The sequence below is a fragment of the Corvus hawaiiensis genome, chromosome 12, assembly GCF_020740725.1.
Source record: "Corvus hawaiiensis isolate bCorHaw1 chromosome 12, bCorHaw1.pri.cur, whole genome shotgun sequence".
Lineage (NCBI taxonomy): Eukaryota > Metazoa > Chordata > Aves > Passeriformes > Corvidae > Corvus > Corvus hawaiiensis.
In genome coordinates, this window is record NC_063224.1 from 13,580,305 (window position 1) to 13,586,304 (window position 6,000).

General features: G+C 36.9%; 1 long non-coding RNA gene across 1 annotated transcript in view; it reads right to left on the minus strand.

Moving 5' to 3' along the window:
* LOC125332153 overlaps positions 1-5,484 on the minus strand; it is a 127,278-nt gene extending 121,794 nt beyond the window's left edge. The window contains exon 1 of the long non-coding RNA XR_007206373.1: positions 5,400-5,484. This is a non-coding gene — a long non-coding RNA (uncharacterized LOC125332153). The remainder of the gene's footprint in view (positions 1-5,399) is intronic.
* Positions 5,485-6,000: the final 516 nt, after the last annotated feature.

The window sequence follows — 6,000 nt, forward strand, 5'->3', positions numbered from 1 at the left end:
CCACTTGTGCTAAGAGCTGCAGTACTATTTCCTGTACATTTTTGAATATAAATGAAATTACCAAAGCTGATAGCAGGCAGGATGTGAAGGAGGCAATGAGAAAGGATCAATTAACTACTTTGTTCAAACTGTAATGATCAAAATGACAAATGATCAAAGGCAGCAAAGAACACTACATGTGGCGCTGCAAGAATTCAGCTGTTCTCTTATACACTGCTGCTTCCAGTGTGAGGTAAAAATGGAAATTCTACCTGCTCTGGCATCTGCAAGAAGTAAGGAGAGGACAGAAGCTAAAAATACTGTTAACCTAGTTTGAAAGTTAAATATTGCTCTAATACTGTACATGGAGAGGAAGTAAGTGCCTTTGTTACTGTTTTCTGATTCTACTACATTTTCACTCATAAATAAGAAAGAAAAGTTAATTAGACCTCAACCTTGAGTACTCAGCTGAGAATTTTTCCTCTCCCCCTGCTATCTTTTAGTTAAGAGAGCCCTTTGCTTTTAAACTGTGCAAGCTTGCATTGCACAAAATGGTTTAGGCATGGAATGAAAGATATTTAGCACTTTTCAGTCTCAAAACCAGAAAGAGTAGTCAAGTAACAGGAAGAGAAAGGATTAAAGAAAGTCTCTCCATTCTTTTTAGAGTATCACTAAGAATGGGCTATTATAATATTAGCTTGTACTTTCATACCTTTTGTTGTGTGTAAATGAATTAACAAGAGAAAACCCTATTTCTTCCCCTTCCCCGGCAAAAATAGTGACAAATTCTTACAATCAAACTCCCTTTAAAATTTTCCACCTACTTTTGTTCAACTTTGGATAATAGAGCTTCCTTTGAACTACTGCCTACATTATTGCCACAGTATCATGGAAACCTTAACTGCTATAAGACAAGTACCATTAAAAGAAGCACTTTTGTGTCCTCCCTCTCTGCAGCCTCAACCAGTACTTTCCTTTCCTTCTTTTGTGATGGAGTATTTGCAAGTTTGGATGGTGAGCCAGCCCAGCAAACCTAACTGTATCAAAATTAATTCAGCCCTATTTTGCCAGGATAATTTTAAGCCAATTTCCCCCCCTTTCTTGTCCATTTCTGTGCCAGCATAAGCACATGAAGGAAGTCAGGAATGAGCTGCTGGGGTCAAGGCAGGTTGGGAACGCTTCCCAGAGCAGTGGAATTGGCTTAAACTGACTTGAAGTGATGGTTAACCCACAACAGTTGTAACCACACCAGATATTCCAACATCAACCCAATAAATTATTCCATTAAAAAGTCTAACAAGAGTGACATCATCACACAGAAAACTTCAATTTTTTTATAATTCTGTATTTTCTGACAAGGGGAGTGACAGGGAAACTTTTTCAACAATCACCACTGGGAAGTATTTTCAACACACAATATAGAGCTGCACAGGTTTTAAGCCACTTACAGTGCCAGAGAGCATGGACAGTCCTGTGACAAGAAGTAAAAAACATACTTATTTTCCAGAGAGCCCCTCTAGAGTTGCCAGGCTCTCTCAGCAGACTGAGCAATGCCACAGTACAGGGAGGCAACATGATGAGCCCAAGGAGCTGGTATGACAGCTGTGAATTGAGAATTCACTTGTGGGACACTACACCAGGGATTGGTTTTTTGTTTCCATGGTATGGAATAGTATAGTTTAGATTGTCTAATGAGAGCAGTAGAAGAGCTAAGTAGGATTTGCTATTTTGCCTAATGAGGTATGCAAAAAATTGCTAATGGATTTAATCTGCATAAATTTTTTTCTAGCATACATATTCCCATGCACCCACTCACACTCACTCTAAAACTCAATTGCTAATGACGAATTTCATTTGTTCCCCCATCAGAATTAAGAATATTTAATGAATTGTAATGTATAGCTAATTATCACATTTGTAACTTACTTCTTGTTTATATTGAAGCTGGATGGGGGAAAAGGGGTAGCTCCTTATTGCAGCTGTACCAGGGCAGAGTAGCAAGCACAGTATAAACACAGGTGCTTGAAGATGAGGCTTGCAACAATTGCATAAACTCTGCTGAGTAACCAAAGTTTGTACTTCCTAGGAAAGATTTCTTTTCTAGAGGTACAAAGCACTTTTAAAACATAATATCTTTCCCTGTAGGACTACATATATTAAATATAATAAGAACAGAGCACTGACAAACCCTTAGCAAATCTGGGAATAAACATGTAAGCAATTCACTGTTACCAAGTATTCATTCTATTGCCAATTCACTGAATTTTCCACAGAATAGAGGGAAAACAAGAAATACTTTCCTCAGCAAAGGAAATGCATGCAATGCATGGAATATTACATGTATTTTCCTTCTGGGGTGAAAAAAGGAGAGGGAACATACCCAAAGTGCAATTCAGCTGTATGAGCACAAATCTATTCTTGGAATGGTGGGAAGATACGCATTTCCCTCTCAAGTATCTCAAGTCTCCCAAGTCTCTTGCCAGTGGCAATAATAGTGGATTTGTTTCTGAACTATAGAAAATCCTCCTGCATTGTGCAATTATCCCATCATCCCAGTCAGTGAGCATTTCTCTTATGTGTCTCCTTCCAGACAGACTGAGTGGTTCCTAAATACAATTACCCTCTGAAGTATTGCATTACTAGATGCATAAAATTAAACATCTTGCTGTAGGATTACTCCGCCTTAACTGTGTTACCAAGAGGTTTCCATTCACTAAAACAGCACTGTGAAACTGTCTGTCTCTATGAGTAAAGGAGGAGTTGTGAACTAAGCAGTTCAAGAAGTGGGCAGCCTTAGAGAAGCTACTTAGAGAATTAATGTTTATGGCAGGAGCTAAATGATCTTTAAGGTCCCTTCCAAGCCAGTGCATTCTATGAATTTGGCCCATTCTTGACCAGTTAAATCCTAATTTAATTTCTGTAACTCCTTTTTGTCTTTGGTGAAAACCACTTTTTTCATTTTGATGGTAGTCAGCACATCTAATATAAATAACTAGCAAGGCATCTCTGGACTGTTCATTGAACAAAGGTTTGAAAGGCAAGAGGAAGGAAGAAGAGAGAAGAAATTAAAACGAGTGAGCATCAGTGAGCTGGTAGAGGTTTCAACAAGCTCTGCCACAGCACTACCTCTGGATATCCCCATGGGCCTAAGCATAAAAACACAACAGAGAACAGATAGGTAGAAAATGGACAAAAACACAGCTAGAGATTTGAAACAGATGAATGCAGGTTTCAAAATAAAATATTTTTGGACTTGCTGAATGCAACCATTCAATATAACTTACAAAGATTTGTATTCATTAGCAACATACATCCCCAAATCTCTTTTGGAGCCTATTGTAACCTGTATTCTGTCTTTCCTTCTTCTTCCCTAAAAATTTATATGTCAAATTTCCTAAAATTTAATGCAGAGCTTGCTTGTCAAATAAAATACCTCAGAAATGCTTTATAATGACAAAACTACATTAAATATAATACCAGATCACACTACTTGTACCTGAGGCTTATTTCCTGAAAAACATAGACTATTAGTATTCCCATGATTCAATAGCATGCAATATTTTTATTTACACTTAGCTTGTATAATCTAGTGTGTCTAAGAAAATCATTTTACATAGAAACTAAAACAATAAGAACAGATTTAAACAGTGATATTATGTGTCCAGAAACTATTACATCTCAGCTGACAATAAGAACTTCTTTCCTGAGCTACCTATTATCTATTCAGGAGACTGAAATAACAGGACCATCTGGCTACTTGCAATAAAGGTTACAGTGCTCACCTCTGCTGTCCCTGGTCTGTGCAGAGACGAGCATGGAGGTTTGATATTCCAGATATGTCAGGCTTGTGAGGCTGAGCAGTTGCAGTGTTCCTACTATACAGGAGCAGGGGACAGTTTATTCCTGTCTTTAACCAGCACATTTCAGGACTTCAGTTATTTGAATGCCCTTCATCAGTGAAGTTATTCCATAATAAAGGGCAAGAATTTAAGATGAAATATGAATGCAGAGTGACTCTGTGGACACCTATTTTGAAAGCATAAGTCACCTTCAAAGTTGGAATCACAGGGAGATAAGAGTTTCTTATTTTTGCAGAAGAGGCTGGTATATCCATGTCATACATGACATTTGTGACAGTGGTTTACATATGGAAGGTTTTTTGGGAGAAGATGATATGAGCATAGTAAATTAATTTATAATGAGTTTTTGGTCCATATTTCAAATGGAAAAGTAAGTAATACATGAAAATTGCTTTCCGGTTTCCATAGCCCAGTCCATTTTTAGCAAACACTTACATGGGCTGGCTTGGAATAGACCATGTAACAGTTTTGTCCCAGGCTGTAAAAGCAATTCTTTCATAAGTGCTCAAATTACATTATTTGTTGTTTAAAAGAATTTAAGTTGTTTACAAGGCTTTTAGCTAAAGTTCTTAGAAATAATATTTGCAAATACTTTGTGATATACAATATTAATATGTTTTTCTATATAATAAGAAGGTAATGCAGATATAATAAATACATTCTAATTATGAGCTACATTGGTGAGCCTGCCAATTCCCACTGAAATCACAAGAATTAGATGACTTCAGAAACATAAAAATTCTGGGTTCCAAATAATTAAGTAGTTAGAAAAGGGGCCAAGGCATAACTGATATCTGGCTGAAGGGTTAGTGTGAAGAATTTTTTTAAAAAGTATTTTATGTTCTGTTAATTTTATGTATTAAATGCCACTTTAGGAGGTTTGGGAGTTTAGCTGCACCAACTGGCTTTCATTGAATTAGAAGAGAATCCTCTCATGGCAGCAGGAATGTAAATCCAAAGGAGTAGATACCTTTCTTCTAATTCTTTGAGTAAGCCACTGTCATGATAAGTTATAGGAAAGAAACCCTGGAGCTGCGTCTTTTCTTTTTTTTTTTCAACAACTAAGAACTTCAGAAAGAAGCCAACTAGGTCATAGCTAGCCACAACACAGTGTATCAGTGTTAGGCAAATTATATGTAAGTAGGTTAAGTGATTCCATATATTCAGCAGCTTCTCTACTGACCATGTACAATGATGTACACATGCCTACACTGGAATAATTATATAGTTGCAACATTATTCAGATCCGGAACATCCAGGAAGGGTACATGGAAACACCTCTGGGACTTTCCATGAATAAGCAAACTGTTACATTTTGTGATGTTTAAGACCAAATACCTGACCTAAAGATTGACAGAACACTGCAGCATGGCTGGGGACCCGACAGGCCAAGTACAGAAAACTTATTGGAAATGTTTATTAAATTTCTACATGAGCCTATCAGATATGTCACAGAAGGTTATGTCATTCAGATTTCATTGTATCACATCATGCCTGTTAAATTGTAATGGTGCCTGACTGGCAAAACTGAATCTAGAATAAAATTTGATTGTGTCTTACCTATTTGGGGATTTTGAAAAGCACAGCAGATTATATGTCCTTTAAAGTGTCATAACTTTCACCACAAACTTCTTGTCAATTTGTTCTTCATCTGAAAAGAAGAATATTCACAAGTGAGTGCCATGTATCATACAAACATGCAGTAAATTGAGACCAGACAAAATGATAAAGTCCAGGTAACAGATGAGCTGTGTTTATAAGAGTGTCTGAGGATCAAATGATGATTGAAATAAGATACTGAAAGTTGTCAGCTTTACAACTCAAGCCTTCAAGCAGCAGGACAGGCATAACAGGTTCCCCAGGACACACTGAAGTCATAGCATCACACAGCTACACCTATGTATCTGACAGTTCTACTTCATGTTTAAGTTACCAACACAAACTTTTATTTTTAAAAAGTGTCAACACTTAATGATGTTATTTGTAATTTTACGCATTAAACAGTGAGTTTGAGGTCCACAGGATCACTACCATATTGACTGAAATAGGGCCTGAGTGTGCCTTTCTTTGCTCTTATTTTCAAGGCAGTTAAGCCATGTGTGCTTTCACACCACTAAAACAAAAGCTTTCAGAATTGCTCAGATGGAATTTAAAAATATTT